Here is a 14,125-nt window from a genome sequence, read left to right on the forward strand (position 1 = left end):
GCCCCGACCTTAGACTGTCTGACCCATTCTTTGTCTTTGATCCCTGTGCTGCTGCAGGTCGGGAGACTACTCTGGAGTGGTAACTGGTAACTACCCTAATGGCCCAAGCATATCCTCACCATCAGAGGCTTTAGTGAAGACCAGGTAGTCCCTTAGTTATACCCCCCCAGAGTAAGCCAAACCAGTGGCGCAGTGGGCACACACCCACTGTCGTCACACAGACATAAAAGTGCCGAAAGTCGCTGATGCAGTTTTATGATAGAACTCTGATAAACACAGTTTGATGAATTGGGGCCAGAGTTTATAATCTGCAATCATGAAAATAGATAGGTCTACATAGGGGTTGTAGACACAATACGGTAGGATATTTTTTATATAAAGATCATATGAAAGAGTGGTTCATTTTTCACTTTGGAAACTTTTTAGCAATAAGATGAACGTAAGGGTTTACACACCATTTGATAATTGCCCAGTCATGATATTGTAAGATTGATTGTATTGTGCAATAAGGGTAGACAGAATCAGACAGAATACACTTAAAAGTAATAATTAACAAACTGTGTTACTCTTTTCATGCATCAAGGACCTCTTTGCAAAAATCTAATTCGGTGTTTTAAAAATAATTATTACGTAGAGACAAAAGAAGCTTCTTCTGTTGAGTGTTTTCTTCATATAAGACTTATGTCTTTTGTTCATTAAAGGATTACTTTAGTTAATAGGATTAGACAGTATTACCAATATCTGCAGTTATCAGACACAAGGCGACTCTCTCTGAAAGGTTCCTATACAAATAACATGGTAGTTAGCAAAACTTCCCAATTGGGGAAGGCCTAGACAAATTTCTAATGTAAAGGGAGGTATCCCTTAACAACAGATGTCATGGAAAAGGATAAGGCATGTTGTACTTCAACATGCTCAATCCTTTGCGAACTCAGGAGATAAGTTGCATGCTGCTCAATTTCCGTGCAGGAAAATGTATTATTAAATGTAGAATTTTAAATCACGCTGATGCTTGTTAACATTTCTTCACTCCATATGGACAGGACGAGTGATGAGCGAGTGTGCTTGTTACGGGAGCTTTCAGAGCATGCTCGGGTGTTCTCCGAGTATCTTGGGCGCGCCCATATATTATGTTTGAGTTCCCGCAGCTGCATGATTTGCGGGTGTTGGACAACCTGAATACATCCAGGTATTGCCTGTTTGTTAGGGAATCCCCACATGTATTTAGGTTGTCTAACAGCCACAAATCATGCAGCTGCGGGGACACAAACATAATCTACGAGCACGCCCAAGATATTCGGAGAACACCCGAGCATGCTCGGAAAACTCGAATAACGAGCACACTCGCTCATCACTAGTCCTGATGTGACCGTGGCTTTATCCCTGATGTTCCTATACAGTACTATATTGGAATGTTGTTCCAGAGCAGAAGGCTTTGATCATCTGCATTGGCACCCACCATTATCAAATATATGAAAGTCATTTAGGTTAGGTGTCCAAAAGATATTATATTACCTAAATTTATGATATGCAATCTCTATGAGATACAATTACAATGCTGGTTACTTTTGGTGAGATTCTTAGATTTCAATAAGAAACAAAGAGCTAACGGACTCTTCAAGCGTAATTAAAGAGTATGTGGCAAGATGTAAATACTAAGAATTTCTGTGCTTTTTATGTACATTATACCTATTTATATCTTCATTCAATTGAGTTCTTATAAATTAAAAAAAATAATTGTACAGTTTAAGTTATTATTATTACCACTTATGTACATAGAAATAAACACGTTTTTTTCTTTATCAGCTCTACTGTCTTATTGTTATGATTTGTGTTAAAGCGATTAAAGGCTACAGACACAGCCACATGTTAAAATATAGTGCAGTAATGTTGGTGGTTTAGTAAAAAAAAAGTTGCACTATGTTTCAGTCTGCAATTCTATTACTTCATTCATTTTCAGACCTTCTGATGTGCAGTTTGCAAACAGCTTCAGACATCTGACATGTAGCAGTGTCCTATCCAGGAATACATGGTGGATGCAAGTTCTGTGGATTCTTCCCTTGTTCTTATCTCTCATGTAGCGGTAGAATTTTATTTGTGTACCAATTTCTACTTCTAGAGCCTGTGACAGATATCAACACTAAGGTCAACATGATTTATGCCTCCACTTTCTAAAAACACCTGTATATGCAGCCTGTATGTTATCTCCCCGTTCCTCCTGCAGCCTGCTGGGTTTGCTTTCCTCTCTGTGTACAATCTGGTACTACACAGCTTCACATTGAAGACTTGGGTGCTTTCCTCCCTATCCACAATTTGATCTGAAAAACCTTCACCAACTCCCTGCTGCTTTCTCTAAAGGTACCGTCACACTTAGCGACGCTGCAGCGATACCGACAACGATCCGGATCGCTGCAGCATCGCTGTTTGGTCGCTGGAGAGCTGTCACACTGACAGCTCTCCAGCGACCAACGATGCCGGTAACCAGGGTAAACATCAGGTAACTAAGCGCAGGGCCGCGCTTAGTAACCCGATGTTTACCCTGGTTACCATCCTAAAAGTAAAAAAAACAAACACTACATACTTACCTACCGCTGTCTGTCCTCCAGCGCTGTGCTCTGCACTCCTCCTGTACTGGCTGTGAGCACAGCGGCCGGAAAGCAGAGCAGTGACGTCACAGCTCTGCTTTCCGGCTGACCGACGCTCACACAGACAGTACAGGAGGAGTGCATGCAAACATTGACTTGTGCAAGGAAATGGTTAACAGCAGGATACCACTGCACTATGGGCAAAGTGGAAACGTGCCTGAAGAGCTGCATTACCTACATTGCAGAAGCTACAGGTGCTTCTCACAAAATTAGAATATCATCAAAAAGTTAATTTATTTCAGTTCTTCAATACAAAAAGTGAAACTCATATTATATAGAGTCATTACAGAGTGATCTATTTCAAGTGTTTATTTCTGTTAATGTTTATGATTATGGCTTACAGTCAATGAAAATCCAAAATCCTTATCTCAGTAAATTAGAATACTTTACAACATCATTTTCGTAAAATGATTTTAAAATCCGAAATGATGGCCTACTGAAATGTATGTTCAGTAAGTGCACTCAATACTTGGTCGGGGCTCCTTTTGCATCAATTAATGCATCAATGTTGTGTGGCATGGAGGCGATCAGCCTGTGGCACTGATGAGGTGTTATGGAAACCCAGGTTGCTTTGATGGCAGCCTTCAGATTATCTGCATTGTTGGGTCTGGTGTCTCTCATCTTCCTCTTGACAATACCCCATAGATTTTCTATGAGATTAAGGTTAGGCGAGTTTGCTGGCCAATCAAGCACAGTGATACAGTTGTTTTTAAACCAGGTATTGGTACTTTTGGCAGTGTGGACAGGGGCCAAGTCCTGCTGGAGAATGAAATTTCCGTCTCCAAAAAGCTTGTCGGCAGAGGAAAGCATGAAGTGCACTAATTTCCTGGTAGACAGCTGCACTGACTTTGGTCTTGATAAAACACAGTGGGCTACACCAGCAGATTACATGGCTCCCCAAACCATAACTGATTGTGGAAACTTCACACTAGACCTCAAGCAGCTTGGATTGTGGCCTCTCCACTCTTCCTCCAGACTCTGGGACCTTGATTTCCAAATGAAATGCAAAATTTACTTTCATCTGCAAACAAGACCTTGGACTACTGAGCAACAGTCCAGTTCTTTTTCTCCATGGCCTCGGTAAGACGCTTCTGGCATTGTCTATTGGTCATGAGTGGCTTGTCACAAGGAATGCGACATCTGTATGTGGTGGCTCTTGAAGCAGTGACTCCAGCAGCAGTCCACTCAACGTGAATCTCCCCCAAATTTTTGAATGGCCTTTTCTTAACAATCCTTTGAAGGCTGCGGTTATCCCGGTTACTTGTGCTCCTTTTTCTACCACACTTTTTCCTTCCACTCAACTTTCCATTAATATGCTTGGATACAGCACTCTGTGAACATCCAGCTTCTTTAGCAATGACCTTGTGTGGCTTACCCTCCTTGTAGAGTGTGTCAGTGACTGCCTTCTGGACATCTGTCAAGTCAGCAGTCTTCCCCATGATTGTAGAGCCTACTGAAACAGACTAAGGGATATTTTTAAATGCTTAGGAAGCCTTTGCAGGTGTTTTTGTCAATTATTCTAATTTACTGAGATAAGCCATAATTACCAAAATTACCAGAAATTCTTGAAGCTCATCAAGAGAATGCCAAGAGTGTGCAAAGCAGTCATCAAAGCAAAAGGTGGCTACTTTGAAGAACCTAGAATATAAGACATATTTTCAGTTGTTTCACACTTTTTTGTTAAGTATATAATTCCACATGTGTTAATTCATAGTTTTGCTGCCCCTTCATTCCTTCATTGTGAATGTACAATTATCATAGTCATGAAAATACAGAAAAATCTTTAAATGAGGTGTGTCCAAACTTTTGGTCTGTACTATATATATATATATATATATATGTATGTATGTATAAAATATATATACATACATATATATATATATATATATATATAGTTGGTAATCAAAAAAACCCTAACTGGCAATAGAAGTATATCTACTAGTACATGGGCTAGAAAAAACACCACAGTGGTGTTTTTTCTGGAATAGTGGAGTTTTTTTCCTCCTTTTTTTCCTCCTGTTGTAGTACATGGGCTAGTAGATATACTTCTATTGCCAGTTAGGGGTTTTTGATTACCAACTATATAATTATATATAGCTATTTTTAATGGCTCTATATACTTTGGTCCTGCCTACGTGCACATTGATTTTGTGATTTTAATTACTTTTATGCAAGATTGTTTGCCACGATGTAACTAATAAATATATATTTTTTCACCTACTCTCCTGCCTGGGTTTCCCTGCTTATCCATTTGTTCTCTATTGGTTGGTGTATACTGAAGGAGAAAGCAGAGGAAATGATTGAACCACTCACCATAATCTTTGAAAATTCTTGGAGGACAGGAAAAGTCCCAGAGGACTGAAGAAGAGCGAATATTGTCCCTACTTTCAAAAAGGGGAAGAAGGTGGACCAAGTGAACTATAGGCATGTGACTTCTATACCAGGAAAGATCTTTGAACAAATTATTAAATAACATGTATGCAAGTCCCTGGATGAGAATGAAGTGATTAACCAGAGCCAGCATGGGTTTGTAACTAAGTCACGTCAGACTAACTTAATTTCCTTCTATGATAGAATCATTGACTGGGTGGATCAGGGAAATGCAGTAGATATATCTCGACTTCAGGAAAGCATTTGACAAAGTATCTCACACCATCCTTATTGAAAAAATTACCAGCTATGGAATGGACAAGGCAACTGTTAGGTGGATTCATAACTGGCTTAGTGATCGGACCCAAAGAGTGGTCATAAATGGCTGCACATCCAGTTGGAAAAATGTCTAAAGTGGGGTACCACAGGGTTCCCTCCTGGGCCCTGTGTTGTTCAACATCGTTACCAATTATTTAGAAGAAGAAATTGAGGGTAAACTGATTACATTTTCTGATGACACAAAGATAGGAGGGATAGCGAATACTAAAGAAGAGAGAGAGGATTCAAAAAGATATAAATAAACTGGAGCAGTGGGCAGAAACTAACAGAATGGTTTTTAACAGGGAAAAATGCAAAGTACTACATCTGGGCAATAAAAATGAAAAAATCATATACAGAATGGGGGGAATAGGGCTAAGCAACAGCACATGTGAAAAAGACTGGGGTATACTAATAGATCACAGACTAAACATGAGTCAACAGTGTGATGCCGCAGCAAAAAAAGACAAACATAGTTCTGGGATGTATTAATAGAAGCATATACTCTATATCACGTGAAGTCATTATTGCCCTCTACTCCTCTTTGGTCAGACCTCATCTGGAATACCGTGTCCAGTTCTGAGCACCGCATTTTAAAAAAGACATGAACAAACTGGAGCAAGTTCAGAGAAGAGCTACCAGAAGGGTGACAGGTCTGCAAACAATGTCTTTTGAGGAACGGTTAGAGGATCTGGGAATGTTTAGCTTGTAAAAGAGAAGACTGAGAGGAGACTTAATAGCTGTCTACAAATATCTCAAGGGCTGTCACAATGTAGTGGGATCAGTTTTATTCTCATTTGCACAAAGAAAGAATAGAAGCAATGGAATGAAACTGAAAGGGAGAAGATATAGATTAGACATTAAAAAACTTTTTGCCAATGTGGGTGATCAATGAGTGGAACAGGCTGCCACGAGAGGTGGTGAGTTCTCCTTCAATGCAAGTCTTCACACAGAGGCTGGACAGACGTCTATCCAAGATGGTTTAGTGAATCCTGCATTGAGCAGGGGGTTGGTCCAGATGACCCAGGAGGTCATTTCCAACTCAAACTTTGTATGATTCCATGATTCTCACTCTTTGTCTGCTAGGTCCACTACTGCATATCTCTACCCCCTCCCTTCCTGTTTTTGAAGGGGATATGGTATCACAAAAACAGCATATAATACACTGTTTTACTAGCAGATTAGTGTCTCAGTATTTTGTTTGTGTAGAAAATAAGTAATTACACCAGTGGTTTTGACTTTGTAATGGATAAACATACAGACATCTGGAAACATATGAAATGCCTGAAAGAGGCAATCAGTATTATGGGAATGGTATACTCTTATTAGTAGTCCTATCATCAAGTAGCACTGGCAGCACAAAAACCACTGTGCTGCACAGAAATGAGCAAGATCATACAATAAAAAACAATGGTGTCAAAATTATGGTGGCACCTTTTGTTAAGGATTCAAGACACATCTAGTAACTTTCCCTTTAACACTGCATCCATTTAACCTATTTAGAGTCAAGTATCATAAAAGCTCCAACCACCATCCAGATATATTAAATCAGCACACAATTTTTAAGTAATAACAGTATTAAAGTGTGAATATTCACTGTAAAATGCAGTATTACTGTGTAGAAAAAAATTGTACAAAGATTGATCTAGACATTTACTTAAAAAAAGATATTTATTGAAAATGTCAAATAGCAATAAAAAGTAAAAGAAAACAAGACGAAAAAGCAACAAAACACACCACAGTAAAACCGCTGTTTACAAGGTTAAAGCAGAACAGAAAAGCATATTATTTACATATTCTGTAAACAGCTATTGCTAAACCCATGGCTTACCGTCCAATTTGAGAATCTTTGGATTTTAGAGCTTGCATAAATGGTTCTGTTGGAAAATCACCATAAGTGATGTCTCACCTCTGTCATCATAGAAGATCACAGACCTACTGTAGTCTTGTTATATTTATAATGGATAGCTCTGTCCCAGAAATAACCTAGGATTGGTTGATAAGAAGTAATGTTGGTATGAACAACCAATTTTGTACATTAACCCTACAGGGTTATCATATTGTAAGTGAAAATATTGAGAAATAATGGTATTTCATTTAGATGGGCGAGATACACAAAACATTTCAGATCAGTGTGTGGCCACATCACAAAAAAGCAGAACATTATACAATTACAAAGGTAATCCAAACTTTTCTTTGTCACCAAGAGACACTACATAGTGATACAGTTTAAGGTGTAAATAAAAAAAAAATTCAATTATGAGACCCGGCTTAGGCAGGAACACACTTGATGTAGTCCTCCAGCCAAAATAGTCCCTTCCTACATGACCTGTGATTGCATAGGAGTGTCACAGAAGGGGTCTCCCTCTTGAGGCTCCCTTGATGAGCTACGGATGTGTCCACCCTTAATTTTTCTCAAATTGCATAAAGTCATGATACTAATTCAAAACAACCTCATGACATCCAGTACAAAAATATGTAAGTTGAAATATAAATTTACATGAGAGCCTACAAGTTACAGAAGGCCGATAGCAGACCAAGACAAGATAAGAGTTGGTGTGAATCAATTAGCTGGACCCGATCCATTGGCCATGTCAGTAATCCGTGGCTACTGGCTGAGAGCCCTGAGAACTTCCTACTACCTGACTGAATCCGCGGCTCTTCTTTTGATTATTGGGCTGGCTTGAAGTCACAAATGTGTCACACCACAACAACGACGTTGTGAGAGGTCAGATAATCAAAAGTAAAGTAAGGGATGCTGGAAAGTAGGAGGTGGTTGTTAGGGCCCCGTCTAGAGGACACAGATTACTGATGTGGTTCATAGCTCAGGCCCTGTGAATGAATTCCCACCAACTCTAGACTAGATTAATATACAGATAAGAGGGGGCCTTTATTTCAAGATTGAACAGATGCACTCTAGTTCACGTTGCACGGGGTCATGAAAAACATCCGAATGACCTGAAATGTTTATATTGGCCACCTTCTTGATATGAGGAATTATTTGAATGTTATATGCTGACCAATCAATAAAGCTATCATCTTCACTGCAATCTATCAGAGTGTCATTGCTCTCCATACTCTTTCAATGTTTGGAATCTCTGGGTATGTATAGGGTTTACAATATGAGCTTTATAGTGATTTATAGTTTCTTAGTTAGTTATTAATCCGTTTGAGATCATATCAATAATTATATCATAAGTTAAATAGAAGCTTCATAGTATTAATAAAAACAGAGTGGGTATGCAACCCTATCATGAGTCAAATGTTTTCTGAGAACTGTCGCCAGTTGTGAAGTGTGTCCGTGTGTCCGCACTGTATCATCAAGTCGGCCTTTCTTTAGAAATAAATCTATTGCCCGGACAACAGAGGAATTACACAGAAATCTTCAGAAGGCATGAAAAAAAAAGAACCAAAGAAAGGGTGCACATAGGACAGGTATGTAAGAACAATGAATAGAGAATCAATAAAGAAGGTGTTGGTGCCCAGTTTATGGGGTTGAGCCGTGATGGGCAGAACTCCACTCTTTGAACCTGAAATCACATTGCAACCACTTTCCTCATCCCTCAGCTGAATGTGCGTAAAAAAGCCCGAAAGGAAATAGCACAGATCAAATCTTTGCGTAAGTGATGAATAGAGTCTGTAATGTTGGTCAAACAAAGTTCTTTAGGTAATATATCTCCACATACACAACACGTTTTAGGGTGCTGATGACCATTTGTCAAGTAACAGATATGTTTGACCAACATCAAAGAGTCATCACTTGTGCCAAGATCTTTCCATAGTTGGCTGGCTGTTGCTCGGTGTTATATGGTAATCTGTCCTAGCATACCCATAAAGTGCTCTTTCCACCGGACCAGTTTTCTTCTGGAGTTTCATAGAATTATTCCGGGGATAAAACGGATTTAAGATTAGGTAGTTCAATTTATTCAGATTATTAATCCCAACCCCCCTCCACCATAAACATGAAAACTCAGTTCAGCTGAGCATTCAAGTGTTCTGAAAAGAGGGGACGTCTTCACCGCACCACCACCACTCATCATCTGCAGTTGGTGAAAAGTTAGGACACCCTAAAAAACAGTTAGGTAGGGGTGGAGTTTAACTGACATTAAAGTACAAGGGGCGTTCATTAAAGATTTCCCCTGACCCACTTCTTTTTACCACAGGATGATGAAACTGCACATGTGTAATCACATAAGCCTCTATAGGTTATGTGTCAATTTACAACTCAGAACTGGTAACGGTCTTGATTTTACAGGTGCTGAGTGGTGTGAGGTTTGATAGTGGACCCAGTGGAATACAGAGCAGTAATCAAGTTCCTTTACTTTAAAGGCCGCACACCAAAGGAGATGTGCGATGAGATGAGCCCAGTAGTTAGCACTGTAGCCTTGCAGCGCTGGAGTCTTGGGTTCAAGCCCCACTAAGGACAACATCTGCAAAGAGTTTGTATGTTCTCTCAGTGTTTGCGTGGGTTTCCTCCGGGTACTCCGGTTTCCTCCCACATTCCAAAGACATACTGATAGGGAATTTAGATTGTGAGCCCCAACGGGGACAGCGACGATAATGTGTGCAACCTGTAAAGCGCTGCGGAATATGTTACGCCTATATAAAAATAAAGATTATTATCAATAAAGATTATTATGGTGATGTAGTCAAGAACTGGCATCATCAATTCAAATGTGGTCGGATTTCGGTGCAAACTGCTTCAATTTCAGGGGGACTCCCCTCTGCTATTGATGAACACACGATTCAGCAAGTGGAGGTCGCCATTTTGGAAAATCGCCGAGTAACTATTCATCACCTAGCCCAAAATGTCAAGATTAGTGTGAGGTCCATGGAAAAAATCATCCAAGACCATCTTCACATGCATAAGGTATCCGCTGGGTTCCCTGTCTTGTCACACCTTTCTAGAAGCAGGAACGGGTCGAATGCTCTCTTGCTCTATTGACGATGTGCCATGGAAACCAGGGGGACTTTTTCACCAGACTGATCACACAGGATGAAAGCTCGATCCATCAGTATGATACTGAGACTAAGATCCAGTTGATGCAATGGAAGCATAATGACTCACCGCCTCCAAAGAAGACACGTGCCCAACCCTCGCAGGCAAGGTCATGTTCACAGTATTTTGGGACCAGCACGGAGTAGTATTTATGGATTTCCTAGCAAAGGGTACCATGATCAATAGGGCATACTATGCTTCACTGCTGTGGAAATTGCGGGAGGCCATCAAAACCAAGAGATGTGGCCAAAGGTGTCCTTCTGCAAGATAATGCACCAGTTCATAACTCACACGTTGCCCAAATGGAAGCATGTTCCTGTGGCTTTGAAATTCTACCACATCCCCCTTATTCACCTGACTTCGCGCTATCGGACTTCCACCAATTTCCATATATTTCTGAAGGGAAAGGCTTTTCCAGATGATGAGACTCTGATTTCCGAAGTCACAATGTGGCTTTTGGAACAACCTGTCGACTTCTACAAGCGAGGTGTGCTTAAAGGGATGGGAGAAGCGTGTGTGTCCCTAGGTGGCACCTATGTAACTGTGCCAAGTGTCATTGTTCTCAGTCCACAGGAAGTGGATCAGGGGAAATATTTAATGAACGCCCTTTGTGTATGCCACCATTAGTCCTTGGGAAAGGCAAACATTCAATGTCAGTGTCGAATATATCATTTTATACGAGTCGGGAAGTTGAATGACTGTTCAATCAAAAATGAACAAATCATGAAAAAAGGACATTTTCATGATAAAGCTATTTGAGGACACAGACTCCATTTACATAAAATATGGCTCATTTAATACAATAATAAAAGCTGATACGATGAGTTGCTACCCAGTGTCCTACCCTCAGATCAACCATTCAAGGACAGAACTGTTAATATTCCAATAACAATATTACATATAAGATACTGTGGTTAGACGGTTAAATATAATAAGAATACAAGTATGTCTGATAACTATTGAACCCAAAGATAAAGGTATCTCACAGTCTTTGATTGCACATGGAGGCGTATTGCATATAATAATGTGCAGCTACACAGTAGGATTCCTTTGCAGCAAAGTAAATGGGGAAATGACACAATGTCAAACCCGGGTTAGGTAGAATTATCACTATCATGTGAGAATTAGTGCAGGAAAGACCTAAAATAATGGTCACACAGACACTCCTGAAATAATTCACAATGCACTGTGCATTTATAATGACACAATGGGCCCAACTTTATGAAAAGCAAACCATCAGCGAAAAACTGTTGCCCATAGTAACCAATTACAGTGCAGCTTTCATTTTATCACAGCAGTTTAATGAAATGAAAGCTGAGCTCTGATTGGTTGCTGTGAGCAACCAAGAAAGCTGTGATAAACGAGGCCTTGTTTTACTTGAAAACCGCATGTCCACTAGTATATACCTCAAAGGGTTGTCCAGGAATAGAAAACAATTATCTTCATAATAAAAAAAAAAATATATATATATATATATATATATATATGTCCACAGGTTGCGTTTGGTAGCACAGGTCTATTTACTCACTTGTCGAGGAGTTGTATTATCATACTCAGCCCACAGACAAGTTTGAGAATGTTTCTGTTTTTCTATTTCTGGACAACCCCTGTGAAAACAGTGTTTTGTTGTTTTCCTGCGCCTCTTCATTCCTGAAATATTGCCCTGTCTTACCTGTATTTAAATCCAGTATTTTTTCCAACTGGTTGCAGTCCTCAATAAGGATCCCATAAAAAATAGTTGAGGACTACTCCAACTTTGGCAAAAACAATGCTAGATTTACAGGCAGAGCAGACAGGGAACTATCTCAGGAGCAGAGAAGAACAAGTACAAAAGAAAAACAATGACAGAACCAGAACTATGGCATTTATACCAGGTAAAAATCCCATATATGAAGCATTCATTAAAAAGGGAATCTGCAGAGTTAATTTACACTGTAAAGACACAGTCAGATGCCAGTATAAATCGGACTAAGATCAGACTGCAATGTATAGACTGACCGGCGGGTCTATATTTCTATGAAGATGTCCCATTCAGGTGGAAAGAGCCACCGGCCAGTCCATGCATTGAAGTCCGATCTCGGTCCAATTTATACAATAGTCTCTCTGCCCCGTAGGATACGTTCCCATGATGAGCTTTTGGTGAGTTTTTGCTGTTGAAGGTTTTCTACACCATTTCTACACCCATTAAGTAAAATATGTTACTTGCATTTTTTTTAAAAATACGCAGCGTAAAAAAAACTCAACAAAAACTCATTGTGGTAACGTAGCCTTCTGATCTTAAAAAAAAATAAAAATCATAAGTATCTCTTACTAAGTACTGTAGAGTAAGAAAGTGAACACTGTGAGGATAAATAGAGATTTATAAAACTTAATATCTCAAATAAAAAAATTAAGAGACACTGGCCTACACCAAACAATCAGAGGCCACTTGTAGTTCTTGCATAGGCCCATTATAACCGTCCCCTACAATAATTACCGTAAAACTTTACGAGGCACAAAATGAAATCTCCTGTGTTTTCAAGGTCACTTTAAGGGTGAAGTAATACAAGACGTTATGGTTACAGGCCAGCCTGCCACAAAAGGATGCAAAGCTTATGCTTCCCACATAATACAAGGGACAAATGTATAGAAACACGTGCAGACATGGAGGAGCTTCCCCTACAATCTGAAATCTTCATGTCATTTTTGAAACAAGTCACAAAATGAAAAATGGGGTCTGTGTGTTACGGACAGCACCCCCAGGCTTTGTCTACGACCGTTTCCTAATAAGTGAGGCCCATCATTATAATTATGGACATTCACACATCGCTTGTTGAGGAAGCCATTATTGCACTTTTGACAAAAGTATAAATGACCAAATATTTCTTCAAGTGATTTCACTATAGGGAAGGAAGTCAATTAAATCAATGGATTGTAATATCTATCCTGGCTACACATTGGCCGATCCTTCCCCTCCCGTGCGTACCCGGTTACATGTTTACTGTGCATTGGGGAACACGGCACTGGGAATATGTTACACACGCCGTAAACTTTGAGTCAGATTCATCAGGCAGTTTTCACCAGAATTCTGTCCTAAAACTGCTTGAAAATATTTGCGCAATTGGTAGTTATGCAAACATTTTGCAACTTTACCATTTTTATGCCAGTGCTGGCCAGATCTGTTGACTTTTAGAAAATTGGGTACTGCTCGGGCAGGATGGGGTGCACCAAGCGAGCCTGACAAATAAATAATAATTTACACCATGAAGTGACAAATTATGTCAGAAGTGTTCACCAGCATTTGACTGGCATACTTATCAGGTGGTGGCGCACTGCAGACAAAAGATGCATCAAATTCCTTAAAGTGGTTTCCCGGATTTAGAAAAACCCTCTTCCCTGGCTTCAGTTTGTTATATATTAAAAAGCCGCTTCAATCACCATCCCCGGGTCCAGCATTGAGTCTCCATCGCTGCTCCTGGTGTCTGCAGCACTGACATAATATTGACAGTGCTGCAGCCAACAGTGCTGCCGAGCTCACCGATTGTCCGCAGTGATGTTGACGTGTCACTGGACAATAACAGACCTCCGGAGCAGCTGTGTATACTCAGTACTGTATCCGGGGAGGGTGAATAAAGCGCAATTTATTATGTAAAACAAACTGCAGCCAGGGGACATGACCAGAAAACCCTTTTAAAGAGGTGCGCAATGAATCCAGTGCATCTTACTCCATGGCTCCCTTTAATTATGCTGGCATATAAAATGTCATCTTAGTGCCTTTGTCTACAGTCTTCTATATGTCCTACATGTAAAAAAA

The sequence above is a fragment of the Ranitomeya imitator genome, chromosome 2 (assembly GCF_032444005.1).
Source record: "Ranitomeya imitator isolate aRanImi1 chromosome 2, aRanImi1.pri, whole genome shotgun sequence".
Taxonomy (NCBI): domain Eukaryota; kingdom Metazoa; phylum Chordata; class Amphibia; order Anura; family Dendrobatidae; genus Ranitomeya; species Ranitomeya imitator.